At 41.7% G+C, this 16,184-nt stretch overlaps 1 protein-coding gene across 4 annotated transcripts in view; it reads right to left on the reverse strand.

The window, feature by feature from the left end:
- The window catches only part of ube2l3b (ubiquitin-conjugating enzyme E2L 3b), an 81,380-nt gene that overhangs the window by 38,572 nt on the left and 26,624 nt on the right, over positions 1 to 16,184 (reverse strand). The window contains exon 8 of one of the 4 annotated variants that reach the window (XR_011517052.1): positions 3,826 to 3,979. The exons of the other annotated variants lie outside the window; for them this stretch is intronic. The gene's annotated coding sequence lies outside the window, so the exon portion shown is untranslated. Of the gene's footprint in view, positions 1 to 3,825; positions 3,980 to 16,184 lie in introns of those variants that run through there. 4 annotated transcript variants of the gene reach the window in all.

Genomic DNA, 16,184 nt, shown 5'->3' on the forward strand with positions numbered 1-16,184 from the left:
CACCTCAACTGGCTCCTTTCGATCCGGAGGAGCAGCGGTTCTACTCCGAGTCCCTCCCGAATGTCCGAGCTCCTCACCCTATCTCTAAGGCTGAGCCCGGCCACCCTACGGAGGAAACTCATTTCGGCCGCTTGTATCCGCGATCTCGTATATATATATATATATATATATATATATATAGATAGATATAGATATATATATATATATATACACACACACACAGTTGTGGTCAGAAGTTTACATACACTTGTAAAAAAATATAATCTAATGGCTCTACTGAGTGTCCCGTTATTTCTAAAACTCTGATTTTTCTCTGATAGAGTGATTGGAACAGATACTTCTTTGTCACAAAAAACATTCATGAAGTTCGGTTCTTTAATGTCTTTATTGTGGGTTAACAGAGAAAAGTGATCCCATTTGCTGGGTCACAAATATACATACAGCAACATGAACTAGCAATTTTGGTGACTTAGAAACGTGTCAGTGAACTGAGCTTCATAGCATGGCCTCTTAACTTCTTGTGAGTGATTATGAGTGACTACAGCGGGTGACTTCTCTTAGGCCAGGTAAATAGGGCTCATTGGATACGAACGCCCACAAACGCTACAATGGGAAAGTCAAAGGAGCTCAGCATGGATCTGAAAAAGCGAATTATTGACTTGAACAAGTCAGGAAAGTCACTTGGGGCCATTTCAAAGAAGCTGCAGGTCCCAAGAGCAACAGTGCAAACAATTGTTTGTAAGTATAAGGTGCATGGCACTGTTTCATCACTGCCAAGATCAGGAAGAAAACGCAAGCTATCACCTGCTGCTGAGAGAAAATTGGTCAGGAGGGTAAAGAGTGAACCAAGAATCACCAAAAAGCAGATCTGCCAAGAATTAGAAGCTGCTGGAACACAGGTGTCATTGTCCACAGTCAAACGTGTTTTGCATCTCCATGGACTGAGAGGCTGCCGTGCAAGAAGGAAGCCCTTGCTCCAAAAGCGGCACCTTAAGGCTCGACTGAAGTTTGCTGCTGATCACATGGACAAAGATAAGACCTTCTGGAGGAAAGTTCTGTGGTCAGACGAAACAAAAATCGAGCTTTTTGGCCACAATGCCCAGCAAAATGTTTGGAGGAGAAAAGGTGAGGCCTTTAACCCCAAGAACACCATGCCTACAGTCAAGCATGGTGGTGGGAATATTATGCTGTGGGGCTGTTTTGCTGCCAATGGAACTGGTGCTTTACAGAGAGTAAATGGGATAATGAAGAAGGAGGATTACCTTCACATTGTTCAACATAACCTAAAATCATCAGCACGAAGGTTGGGTCTTGGGCGCAGTTGGGTGTTCCAACAGGACAATGACCCCAAACACACATCAAAAGTGATAAAGGAATGGCTAAATCAGGCTAGAATAAGGGTTTTAGAATGGCCTTCCCAAAGTCCTGACTTAAACCCCATTGAAAACATGTGGACAGTGCTGAAGAAACAAGTCTATGTCAGAAAGCCATCAAATTTAACTGAACTTCACCAATTCTGTCAAGAGGAGTGGTCAAAGAATCAACCAGAAGCTTGCCAGAAGCTTGTGGATGGCTACCAAAAGCGCCTGATTGAAGTGAAAATGGCTAAGGGACATGTAACCAAATATTAGCACTGCTGTATGTATATTTGTGACCCAGCAAATGTGATCACTTTTCTCTGTTAACCCATAATAAAGACATTAAAGAACCGAACTTCATGAATGTTTTTTGTGACAAAGAAGTATCTGTTCCGTTCCAATCACTCTATCAGAGAAAAATCAGAGTTTTAGAAATAACGGGACACTCAGTAGAGCCATTATATTATATTTTTTACAAGTGTATGTAAACTTCTGACCACAACTGTGTGTGTATATATATATATATACAGTGGGGCAAAAAAGTATTTAGTCAGTCAACGATTGTGCAAGTTCTCCCACTTAAAATGATGACAGAGGTCAGTAATTTACATCATAGGTACACTTCAACTGTGAGAGACAGAATGTGAAAAAAAATCCATGAATTCACATGTTAGGATTTTTAAAGAATTTATTTGTAAATCAGGGTGGAAAATAAGTATTTGGTCAATAACAAAAATTCAACTCAATACTTTGTAACATAACCTTTGTTGGCAATAACAGAGGTCAAACGATTACTATAGGTCTTTAGCAGGTTTGCACACACAGTAGCTGGTATTTTGGCCCATTCCTCCATGCAGACCTTCTCGAGAGCAGTGATGTTTTGGGGCTGTCGCCGAGCAACACGGACTTTCAACTGCCTCCACAGATTTTCTATGGGGTTGAGGTCTGGAGACTGGCTAGGCCACTCCAGGACTTTCAAATGCTTCTTACGGAGCCACTCCTTTGTTGTCCGGGCGGTGTGTTTGGGATCATTGTCGTGTTGGAAGACCCAGCCACGTTTCATCTTCAAAGCTTTCACTGATGGAAGGAGGTTTTGGCTCAGAATCTCACGATACATGGCCCCATTCATTCTGTCCTTAATATGGATCAGTCGTCCTGTCCCCTTAGCAGAAAAACAGCCCCAAAGCATGATGTTCCCACCCCCATGCTTCACAGTAGGTATGGTGTTCTTGGGATGCAACTCAGTATTCTTCTTCCTCCAAACACGACGAGTTGAGTTTATACCAAAAAGTTCTACTTTGGTTTCATCTGACCACATGACATTCTCCCAATCCTCTGCTGTATCATCCATGTGCTCTCTGGCAAACTTCAGCCGGGCCTGGACATGCACTGGCTTCAGCAGCGGAACACGTCTGGCACTGCAGGATTTGATTCCCTGCCGTTGTAGTGTGTTACTGATGGTGACCTTTGTTACTGTGGTCCCAGCTCTCTGCAGGTCATTCACCAGGTCCCCCCGTGTGGTTCTGGGATTCTTGCTCACCGTTCTCATGATCATTTTGACCCCACGGGATGAGATCTTGCGTGGAGCCCCAGATCGAGGGAGATTATCAGTGGTCTTGTATGTCTTCCATTTTCTGATAATTGCTCCCACAGTTGATTTTTTCACACCAAGCTGCTTGCCTATTGTAGATCCACTCTTCCCAGTGTGGTGCAGGTCTACAATTCTTTTCCGGGTGTCCTTCGAAAGCTCTTTGGTCTTGACAATAGTGGAGTTTGGAGGCTGACTGTTTGAGGCTGTGGACAGGTGTCTTTTATACAGATAATGAGTTCAAACAGGTGCCATTAATACAGGTAACGAGTGGAGGACAGAAAAGCTTCTTAAAGAAGACGTTACAGGTCTGTGAGAGCCAGAGATTTTCCTTGTTTGAAGTGACCAAATACTTATTTTCCACCCTGATTTACAAATAAATTCTTTAAAAATCCTGCCATGTGAATTCATGGATTTTTTTCACATTCTGTCTCTCACAGTTGAAGTGTAACTATGATGTACATTACTGACCTCTGTCATCATTTTAAGTGGGAGAACTTGCACAATCGGTGGCTGACTAAATACTTTTTGCCCCACTGTATATATATATATATATATATATATATATATATATATATATATATATATATGTATATATATATATATATATATATATATATATATATGTATATATATATATATATATATATATATATATATATATATATATATATATATGTATATATATATGTATACATATATATATATATATACGCACTTGATTTTAAAATGAGCTTTTAACAGTGATGTGCTAATTTTAATTAATCACATTAGAGCTAGTTAAACGGGCAACAAAGTAATGATAATATAATAAATGTGATATATCTATTAAAATTTAAACAAAACTGGAATTAAAATAAGACATTTTGGCAGCACAAAGAACTTGTTAAACGCATACAGCATTTATTAAAATTGTAGGCAGATAAGACGCAGAGCTGGATGGTGGTTCTCAGTCATCGAAGGATGGCTGAAGGCTTTCCAGGAAGAGGAGATGTGGTGTGATCTCTTCAAGGAGAGAGAGATTTCCAGATATCTGTAGAAAACAAGAATGTATGTTTCAAAAAAGAAAAAGGAGAGCCATGGTTACCAGCTTATTTATTCAGCCAGATGGGCTGATAGGTTACAGGTGTGTGTGAGGACCGAGGCTGGCTCTACGATGGGGCAAGAGGGGGCATCGCCCCAAATGAAGTTCATGCCCCCTCAAACAGATTTGGCTTAAATTCATACACTTTTATTTTACACAAAATAACTGATTACAGATGTAAATGTCACCAGTTGTAAACAGTTCTGCATGAGTTCTTCTATGGGAATGATTTTCAAGTCAATGGATAAAACTTTCTACTCTTTATACCGCATTACCATCTCCACTATCTCAGTTATGGTGCCAGCCCTCCCAACCTCCCATTAAATATGTCATCAATCATTTTTCAGGCTTGCTGGTTTGCTTTTGTTGGTTCACTAATTATAATGTTGCATTTGCTACCAGCAAAAATTAATAAAAACTTATTTATTTTATCTTATTTTACTTTCAACATTTACAAAATGACAAAGCATGCTGGGAAATCCATTGAACCAATCATGTTTATTTGTCATTATAAACATAATCACTGACGAACCATCTAGTTTAGCTAGCTTGTCGGTCGAGAAACGCTAGCAAGCCTTTTAGTTCCGCGCAGATGTTCGGATGGTAAACAAAAAATAAAACAAAGATGTGAGTGTGCGCAACTGCTGCTGCATCTTCGGTGGTTCTGGTTTGTCTGACCCAGTCAAATCAGAACCAAGTTAACTCCGAAACTTCTCCGGAAAATATATTTAAAAAAAAAACGTCTGACAATTCCCCTTCAAAAGGAACGGGAGATAGGAAATTTCCCCCCTACCATCAACAAGCTTGCTAATTTGGTGAGTTCAGTCTCTCAGCTTGTCAGGTTATAGCTGGTGTGTGTGTGTGTGTGTGTGTGTGTGTGTGTGTGTGTGTGTCTGTGAGAGAGAGAGAGAGAGAGAGAGAGAGAGAGAGAGAGAGAGAGAGAGAGAGAGAGAGAGAAAGAGAGAGAGAGAGAGAATCACTTGTGTTTGCTCTTCTATCAGGCTGGTTTGATCATTTTCTGATGAATATGTGAAATAGGATCAACTGATGAGATCTAGAAGGCTGACTCAATTTTATTCTTAATTTTTAAGAAACCTGCAGGCAGATTTTAGTCAGTGTGTAGACAGACGCGCGTATGAATATGCAAATACACTTGAGGGCCTACATGGTAACGTAGTGTTCTGACAGACTTCATGCTTTGCTTTCCTGATGTTTCTTTATATTTTACTAACAAGCAGCTGCATATCAGCGTAGTTTCTTTTCCTGTTGATGCGGTTATGTTGTGCGCAGAAACAAAGACTAGTATTTAGGCCTGGGACGATAAATTTGGCTGGACTGGTTGGATTGTCCAACAAATTATTGATGATAAATGATATTACTGTTAATATATCATAATAATGCAAGTACACCATTGAAAGTGCAACAATTAAACGTTTATTTAACATTGTAATGTCCAGAACCAGAACTTCTAAATAAATAAACAAAACAAAAAATAAATTAAACAGGACTGTCACTCTGTTAGAAAATACTGCAGAAAATTTAAATAAATAAATAAATAAAAAGAACACATTGCACCAAAAACAATAAAATAGACCCTCGATATATTGAGGCTGGAAAAATTGAGTTAATTTTCATTTTTTATACGATTAATTGATTTATTGTTGATCAATTGTGCCAGCCCTATTAGTATTTCAAACTTGCAACAAAATAAGCACAGCACATGTAAACATATGATCAATGGTAATCTAGAAACATGGACATCTGCATGTTTACAGTTCCTAAAACTTGATGAATGGTATTTTATTTCATATTTATTTTTCAGTTTTCCCCTTGAGGCATTGTCATCTTATTGTGGTCTAGGGGTTTACATGCCTCAGTGAGCCTAGGAGCTGCACCAGCAGAAGCTCGACCTTCAGGTGAGACAATAGAAGGACAGGTCTGGGGTCAAAATATAAAATAATATTACATTTTATTCATAAAGTACTTTTCTAGACACAGAAATGCTGAAAAAAGTCTAGGTAAAACAGGCAGATTGCCCAACAATAAAAAATAAAACTTTAAAACAGTTTTGAGATTAATCTTCAAGAGTTTTTAAGATGGAGAAGTTAGAGGAGTTGTGGAGGGGTGGAGGCAGCATTGGAGAAACTAAGTCTCCCCAAGTTCAGAGCTTGGTCCTGTGGGGGAGGATGAGCAGGGAGAGGGATGCAGCAGAGTGGTAAGAGGGGGCCGGTGTATGGATGACCTTGTGCACTGACGAAGAGGGAGCCAGTTGAGATCATGAAGAGACAATGGTGATGGGGCCACGGGAGTGGGTGTTGGTTAGGAGACAGTCAGCAGAGATCTGGATGTCTTCAAGTCTGATTAGGGTTTTGGATGGGATACCATAAAATATGTTATTGCTGTAGTCCAGTGGTTACCTATTTTTTTTCACTGAGGACCCCCTTGCTTGTGTTCGAGACAAGCCAAGACCCCCAACCTCAACTCCTACAGGCATACACACATTAAATGTGATCATTTACTATCTTTATGCAGACATACAGAGTTATAACTTAAACTGTTGGGTGTGTTATTACGACATAAATGTAATTTTTACGAATTAAATCTTGCTAACCCCACAACCTCAGCAAAGAAAAAAATTGTGGGGACCCCCTTTGGGGTCCTGACCCTCAATTTGGGAACCCCTGCGTGTAGTCGATTTATGATGCAATGAGCAAGTTATAGAGGCAAAGAAAGAAAGGGAAGGTCATTGTTTAACAAAATGCAATTCCAATTACACGGCATCCAGAGCCCCTCCACCACAAACACAATATTTTCCCTCTCCTCCATTTACAATTCTGTCTGCCCCCTCCAGGGTATCTGCGGGTCCTTAAAAAGTCTTAAATTAGCTTTTCCAAATTTAAGGCCTTAAAAATCCTTAAAAATGACAAATAATTCTTAAATCCAGTTTCCAGAGGTCTTAAATTACCAAAGACCCAATAAACAAGATTCTTTTATTTCTATAAAATTTTCATGAATTTCTAGTTAGTGTTCAGCATTTATTGTGTATGACGTTGGCGTAAGCGGAACCGTACGCAGTCAGTTGGTTGTGAAAGGGGGGATATTTTTAGATGAGCACTTTAGTTGGTTAAGCTAGTGGGAGCTTGCTCCATGGGGAAGTGGAAGTGTAATGGTAACTGGATGGCTAATCCCACGATTGCGGCGTGGTTAGCACCGGTTCCAGGCAATAGCTGGAAATTATCGCTTAAATTTAATTTTTTAAAATGATTAAAGACCCGCACTTGTATAGCGCCTGTAGGAGTAAGGACTCCAAAGCGCTTTACACTACAGTGTATCATTGATCCATTCACACACATGCATTCACACACTGATGGTGATGAGCTACGATGTAGCCACAGCTGCCCTGGCCAGTCCCTTCGACCACCACCAGCAGGCAAGGTGGGTTAAGTGTCTTGCCCAAGGACACAACAGCAGAATTATCTGTCCGGAGCCGGGATCGAACCTGCAACCTTCCTATTACTGGACAACCCGCTCAACCTGTTGAGCTACTGCTGCCCTGCTTAAATAGCTTAAATTTGGTCAAAGTGGCCTTAAAAAAGGTCTTAAAAAGTCTTAAATTTGGCTCCCTTAAACCTGCAGATACCCTGCCCCTCTAAGATGCCAGTCTAGAACCAGCCCTGGTGAGGATGCACCTGCTCTCATAGCTAGATGACAGGAGTTTTCAGGTGTCCCACGGTGCCCTGCAGTGGTGATCTGCCAGGCTAATGATGAACCCCAAAATCATGATATTTTGGTCACGCTGCGGTGAACACCACTAAATCATGATATTTGGGCGATGTTGGAGTGGAAAACCAAAATTAATATCAGGGGTTTCATTCACTGCCAAAGACAATTTAAGTCATCATTTGCATGTTTTTACTGTGTGGGCATCGGAACAAGCCCCCGCACCGTGAGAACAAACATCTCAGCCCTAAAGCTGATCTTCATCCACATATGTCACAGATCACATGATCAGGAAGCAGAAAATCCATGTGTTAGGAGATCGTTTTGGGCCGCTGCTGTAAAAAGAAGTGAGGCGCGAACTGGAAAAGCGTCTGCCGATCACAATTCAACAACGGAATATGAAAGAACGGATAACGCTCTAAACCCGCGGATTCTTCCTGATGTAAGAGGTGAGTCTCCAATTTGTTTTGGTTGTTTTGGCGTTGACATCATCCTAGCGCGCAACGTTCTGTGACTCTTAAAAAAAACAGTAAAAATGCTGAAAAACGCTAGCAGCGAAGGGCTTTACCGATCAGAAAACGGCTGGCAGTGAATGAGTTCATGTCTGCGAAATAATGGTAACAAATGTTATTAATGTCGAATACTTGCCAGGTGCACAACTGAAGCAGCAGCTGGTCCCTCAATAAAAGGCAATTAATGTTGAAAAACTGGCAACTTGAAATTTTGAAAATTCCTGAAGACGTTTTAAAAGTGCCGTGCCATCTGGCACAAGACAGTTTTTATGCAAATGTAAGAAATGCTACACACTCAAAATTTGAAAGGGTAGTTCTATCTGCCCAAAAATGAGACATTTTTTAAAAATGTTTTTTGCTAATTAATTCACCATGGTAAATCGGATAGCTTAGAAAAGTAACAGCACACCTCCCCACAGCCAAGCCACTTGTTATGATGCATAATTCGTAGGGATGCACGCTGCCGTTTGAGCCGCATTAACGTCTGCGGAAGAATAATAACTAGAAGATTTCTGAAGAAATTTTGAGAGGGGCCTGCCATCTGGAGCGAGATGGTGGCAACATTTTCCTTTTTGCCTTTTATTTCATTTAACTTCTGTTGTTTTAAAAGCATTTCATCAGATCAACGCTTACACTTTTACATAAATTTGCAAATTTTCATTTATAAATTCTCTTTGTTTTACTAGAAAACCATTGCTAGAACATAACCATCAGACTTAAAGAAAATATTGTTTGAATTTATTTTCCATCCTGCTCAGGGTCACAGCTGTAATCAGCAGAGATGGGAATTGTGGCTTCAACGAGTCATCTCCATGTCATGCTTTTGTTCTACTCAGCAACTGAACCACTGTGCTGATTGAAATCACCTGATTTTGTTGCTAAGCAGAACAAAAACACGACATGGAGATGACTTGATGCCACAATTTCCCATCTCTGGCATGCGGTGACAAACGACAGTGTTCTGAGCTGCGGAGCTAACGTAGTCACACTCCATCTGTTTACGTCTTAACGGTAGTTTAACCAGTGTTACACACCACAGTTATTAGTCAAACAGTCCCTGTGCTGGGTTTGACAGCTTTAATGGCAGTGATACAGAAGTCGAGCTGTGAACCTAAACACGCCCAAATGTGATGACGTTAAACTGCTGCATTCTGGGAAATGTTGCATTCTGGGAAATGTAAGTGCAATTTTGACAAAGAGGTTTTATGCCAATATGTTTATGTTTATGTATTTAGCAGACGCTTTTATCCAAAGCGACTTACAAGTGATAATTGGCATAACGCCCTTGAGGCTAACAACAACAATAACAACAACAACTTGACATCAGTCATGGAGAGGAGGGAACAAGGAGTGGACAGTGGTGGTGGTGGTGGTGGTGGGGGGGGGGGGGGGGGGGCAGGGAAGGCGCTAGTTGAGAAGATGCTCTCTGAAGAGCAGGGTCTTCAGGAGTTTCTTGAAAATTGAAAAGGAAGCTCCTGTTCTGGTAGTGCTTGGAAGGTCATTCCACATTTGTGGAACGATGCATGAGAAGAGTCTGGATTGTCCTGAGCGTGGTGTAGGCACTGCTAGTCGACCATCCTGTGTAGCGTGGCCACGGTGACTGAAGATGCTAAGCACACTTCCCCTGACCGAGCCAGTCGATTTGATGTAAGATATGTGGGGGAACACGCTTTTATTTGAGCTACATTAACATATAATAATATTAATAATGATAATAATAATAACTGCCATCTGGCGCGAGACAGTGGCAACATGGTGAGAAGCCAGGTGCCAGGTAGCTACAGCTCACCTCAACGCTAGTTAAGCAAGCGATTGCTCATAATAAACTCAGATATTACTAACCAAACAACTGGTCTGAACACCAAAGCAGTCAGATGTGAAAGCAGGTCAGGGGTGAAAAAGGTGAGAGTAATGGTTAAATAAATAAATAAAACCTTTAAAATGACACTAGAAGAGGCACAAGCCTGATGGAGGACTTACATTTACTAACTTGGGTCAGACCCAACCACAGAAGAGCGGAAGCTGGGTGGTGAACACACACAGGTAGTTCTAATAACACCTGAGCTCCATGACGTCTGAGACTGATGCATCAGCGTTACAGCGGGACTAAAGACATGATCAGGAACAGGTTACAGCTGGATGATCTAGGAAGGTAGAAGAACGTGGCATCTGAGCGGTGAACAGGTGAGCGGACCTTCGGGACATCCCGCTGTCACGCCATGAAGGGCACGGCTGCAGATTCACGCCTGCAGCAGCGAATCTGCTGGTCTGCAGCCGCAGACTATTCATCACGTCTTCCTTGTTCTTCACGGCCGTTGTCTGTATAGGATCTGCTCGGGTGCAGGATCTGCTCGGGTGCAGGATCTGCTCGGGTGCAGGATCTGCTCGGGTGCAGGATCTGCTTGGGTGCAGGATTGGCTCAGGTACAGGATCTGCTCAGGTGCAGGATCTGCTCGGGTACAGGATCGGCTCGGGTGCAGGATCTGCTCGGGTGCAGGATTGGCTCGGGTACAGGATCGGCTCGGGTGCAGGATCTGCTCGGGTGCAGGATTGGCTCGGGTACAGGATCGGCTCGGGTGCAGGATCTGCTCAGGTGCAGGATCTGCTCAGGTGCAGGATCTGCTCGGGTACAGGATCGGCTCGGGGTCCTTCGACTACCGATGACGTCACATTACTGCAAATCTACTCGGCTTTCACACACACGTTTTGGAAAGACATCAGCAGCTTTGTTAATAAATTCTTGTTTGTTAACACCTAAATGTGTTCTTTATAATTGTAATTTGTTAATAAAACACCATATTATCTTTGTTTTGTAAAGACGTCATCGGCAGTCGAAGGACCCCGAGTGGATCCTGTACCCCGAGCAGATCCTGTACCGACACCGTGATGCTCTTGGATGAAAACATCCACCTTAAGCGCCCGATAGGCTGATGACAGCTTCAACACACCACCACGCAGCTTAATTAGTAACGCACGCATTTCCTCATCAGTAACAGAAACTGCGTTGTGATAAAAGAAGATGGTAAATAATTAGATTACGCGTAACTGAAAAAACTATTCTTTTAGTAACACCGTTATTTTAAACAGCGTTATTCCCACTACTGCTGATAATACCACCAGCAGGAGGCTGTGGGCTGAATTAGAATTTAATGATGGATCTCCTTGTAAGCAGCTAACTAATCTTGCCACCAGGGTATCCCCCAGAAAATGCGTTAAGCCTGATGGACCGCACCATCAGAGCGGAGGGGTGTGCGAGCACGAATCACTCCGCTGCCGCTCCTCCTCAGTATCAGAGGATGAAGGGCCCGCTGACAGTTTTGCTACCGTGAGTTGTCCGTGACAGCGGAGAAAGTAGCCCCACGCCGCCACCCTTGCTCTGACGGTCAGCGAATGGAGAAACACACACGTTCTCATGCATTGAAAAGTTCAAAAGCAGCCCTGTTGATAACAGACGGGTAGAATTAAGGTCCAACCACCTGATGCTAAGCAAAGAAATACGTTAGTTCCAATATCAGCTCAGAAACAGACCCAAGGGAGAGAAAGAAGACACCAGCTCCCGTGCAACACATGATGGCTTGATCAAATCGCCAGCCATTGGGCAGCATCAAAGATTATATAGGAGTCAAGAGAATTCCCTGAAGAGTACAGGTCCTTCTGAAAAAATTGCATATTGTGATAAAGATCATTACTGTCTGTAATGTACTGATAAACATTAGACTTTCATATATATTAGATTCATTACACACAACTGAAGTAGTTCAAGCCTTTTATTGTTTCTAATATTGATGATTGTGGCGTACAGCTCATGAAAACCCAAAATTCCTATCTAAAAAATTAGCATATTTCATCCGACCAATAAAAGAAAAGTGTTTTTACTATAAAAAAAGTCAACCTTCAAATAAATATGTTCAGTTATGCACTCAATACTTGGTCGGGAATCCTTTTGCAGAAATGACTGCTTCAAAGCGGCGTGGCATGGAGGCAATCAGCCTGTGGCACTGCTGAGGTGTTCTGGAGGCCCAGGATGCTTCGATAGCAGCCTTAAAGGCAGGGTACGTAAGTTTAAAATGTGAAATAACTTTAAAAATGTTTAATTATGACCATCTGACCCAGTTTTATTTAAAAAAAGTAAATAATCTTTAATATTTCAATTTTCTCCTAAGTCCCTCCCCTGCCCTGTAGAGCTCAGCCAAAATTTCTGCAAGCCTAACGCGTTGACCAATAGAGCTGCATTACCACCAGAGGTAGCTGTCAATTATCGAGAACGAGCATTAGATCTCAGCGTGCACAACAGTGTCACGCGCCTCACTCAGCTTTTAGAGGACAGCTCTGGAGCGACAAAACCCCAAATTACTGAGTCCTCGACTGCCTTCCACATCTCAAAAAACATTTAAAAAGTTTAAAAGCCCTTCTTCAAAAGCGGCTGTAAGACGTTTAAGACAGTCGAGTCGAATTTACATTGGAGATTGTTTTACACCATGGAGAGATTTTTGTGATCTACGCGGCATGAAAACGGATGAAGAGTTGGCAAAGAATCTTTTGGACAGGTAAGATATTTATTGTTTTTCGGATAAATTTACTTAAAATCTTTCTTTCACTGAAATAAGTAATAGAGCAAACAAGCTTTGTATGCTTACTGTCCTATTGGCTAATGTAACATTAGCTTGAATGCTAATTACTGTCTGGTTTTGTGGTTTTACCTACGTGAAAATTCCATATTAAAATAAAAGGAATGATAATCAGCTCGTGCAGGAATCTGTGAAGGCTGGGGAGAAACATTAGCTGTTGGAAAAAGACGTATCTGACCAAAAACACATTCTAAACACGGTCACACTGGCTGTCAGTTAGCCTGATATCACACTATTTAGCCTGTTGCAGTCATAGCAATAATCAAGTGCCAAATTCAAGTATTTTATTAGGTTTCCCCGTTTTGAAAAAGCAAATAATATTAAAATGAGTGATTAGCAGCTCATGATGAACTCAGTTGGCTGACGAGATACTTTATCAATTACAATTAGATTTGTTTTAGCAGGAAAACGTAAAAATAGAATGTGATTTGCATGCTCTTCATGCTACAGTCAATTATTTAGTAGTTTCTCTGAACCTTCATTTCATTATATCTTACAATAACATAGATGTGTAAACTAAGGGATGGCTATATAACATAATATTGTGTGTTTCTTTTACTTGTTTAGCCTGTGATCACTACTTTTTATTTTAACATGGGCTTGGTTTTTACAGTCATCAGTCCAAATATGAAGCATCAGCATCAACGCCATTGAAACGCCAACTGTTTATTTCTCCAACACCAGTGCCAGCTCTGTCTAGCATTCATGGAGAATCATCTGAAATGAAATTGCACCACGTCTTGAGGATGCAATGGGAGGTTCAAACTTCCTCAGAGGATTCCTCAATCACTGAATTCTAAATTGTACTAGAATAAAAAAACAATGATACTAATATAAAAAGTACTCTTGCATATTAATAAATTTTGACACAGATCAGGTTTACATCTAGTCCAAATTTGGGCTAAACCAACAATAAACAGAAACTATAAAAACAACCATGATTATAGGAGGACTACACAGAATGCAGTGTTTATTCATGATTTCCACATAAATTCTTTATATGCTTTGATATATTCATCCCATCTTGAATGGCAAAGCAATTAAAAATAAGCTAATTGTCAACTGTTACTGGTATTTTAAATATATATATATATATATATAGATATATAGATATTCCTTATAAAATGCCTTTTGTAAACAGTAAGTGTTTAATGTGCTGGTTAAAAACAACTGTCTTACCTCAGATAACTCCATTTTTAACACTTACATCAGCTCTATTACGAAGAACCAATGCTCTGGTGTTGACTCGGCTTTTCCTGCGCGTGCATATTAGGAGGTGTGGCTTTCGGCTCTTTCAGGAAGGGCGGGGGAGTGAGCAACAGCCGTTCGAATTTAAAAATCTCCTCCTCCTCACCCTGCCGGTGTCATCTTACGGACCCTGCCTTTAAGCTCATCCAGAGTGTTGGGTCTGGCGTCTCTCAACTTTCTCTTCACAATATCCTACAGGTTCTCTACGGGGTTCAGGTCAGGAGAGTTGGCAGGCCAGTTGAGCACAGTAACACCATGGTCAGTAAACCATTTACCAGTGGTTTAGGCACTGTGAGCAGGTGCCAGGTCATGCTGAAAAATGAAATCTTCATCTCCATAAAGCTTTTCAGCAGATGGAAGCATGACGTGCTCCAGAATCTCCTGATAGCTAGCTGCATGGACCCTGCCCTTGATAAAACACAGTGGACCAACACCAGCAGCTGGCATGGCACCCCAGACCATCACTGACTGTGGGTACTTGACACTGGACTTCAGGCATGTTGGCATTTCCCTCTGCCCAGTCTTCCTCCAGACTCTGGCACCTTGATTTCCGAATGACATCCAAAATTTGCTTTCATCTGAAAAAAAGTACTTTGGACCACTGAGCAACAGTCCAGTGCTGCTTCTCTGTAGCCCAGGTCAGGCGCTTCTGCCGCCGTTTCTGGTTCAAAAGTGGCTTGACCTGGGGAATGTGGCACCTGTAGCCCATTTCCTGCACACGCCTGTACACGGTGGCTCTGGATGTTTCTACTCCAGACTCAGTCCACTGCTTCCGCAGGTCCCCCAAGGTCTGGAATCGGTCCTTCTCAACAATCTTCCTCAGGCACAGGTCACCTCTTCTGGTTGTGCAGCGTTTTCTGTCACACTTTTTCCTTCCCACAGACTTCCCACTGAGGTGCCTTGATGCAGCACTCTGGTAACAGCCTATTCGTTCAGAAATGTCTTTCTGTGTCTTACCCTCATGCTTGAGGGTGTCAATGATGGCCTTCTGGACAGCAGTCAGTTCGGCAGTCTTACCCATGATTGTGGTTTTGAGTACTGAACCAGGCTGGGAGTTTTTAAAAGCCTCAGGAATCTTTTGCAGGTGTTTAGAGTTAATTGGTTGATTCAGACGATTAGGTTAATAGCTCGTTTAGAGAACCTTTTCATGATATGCTAATTTGAAATAGGAATTTTGGGTTTTCATGAGCTGTATGCAAAAATCATCAATATTTGAAACAATAAAAGGCCAGTTGTGTGTAATGAACTTTATCACAATATGCAAATTTTTTGAGAAGGACCTGTAGTTTTTGCACAAATAAATTGCCATGACAGCTCAAAATGCTACAAAAAACAACAACAACAAAAGCACTTCCCCTGCTGAGCCGGTCGATTTGATGTAAGATATGTAGGGATACACATTTTCGTTCGAGCCGTACCAAAAATAGTAGCTTTAATGCAAATATGTTGCCATGGCAACTCAAATCGCCACAAAGGTAAAAGCACCGACCGAGGCGGTCAATTTGATGTATGGTTTGTTGGGGTAAACATTTTTGTTCAAATTGCATTAACGTATACAGAAGAACAATAATAACTAGAACATTTTTGAAGACATTTTGAAAGGGGCCTAACATCTGGTGCAAAATGGAGGCCGTGTGTCTAAAGACTTTTAATGTTCGTAGTGTCGTCCCTAATTAGTAAACAAAGGTGGCTGTGAGCAGCATTGCTTTTGGAGACTCTGACTAACATTGCTTCCTGGTGTCTCTCACTGAGACTGCAGGTTGTGCTCCTCACAGTGACAGCGTTGTGTGTGTGGTTAACAGCAGTCAGTCGTTGTGCTGGAGAGGCAGCTCCCAGCTTTAGTCAGACGAGGCATTAACTCTCAAATGTCCAGACTGATGAATCGTGCATGCAGGAAGCCCCCGCTTGTTGATTCTACCCACCACTCGGGGGCTCTCCCTAATGGTAGGAGTGAATTTCAGCTGGCCAATCAATAGGCAGTGGGTGTGTTGGGTCAGTTCGGCCCAAAGCAGACTGCCAGGACTGGAGGTCTGTAAAAATAGTCAC

Source organism: Nothobranchius furzeri, chromosome 17 (assembly GCF_043380555.1).
Source record: "Nothobranchius furzeri strain GRZ-AD chromosome 17, NfurGRZ-RIMD1, whole genome shotgun sequence".
Lineage (NCBI taxonomy): Eukaryota > Metazoa > Chordata > Actinopteri > Cyprinodontiformes > Nothobranchiidae > Nothobranchius > Nothobranchius furzeri.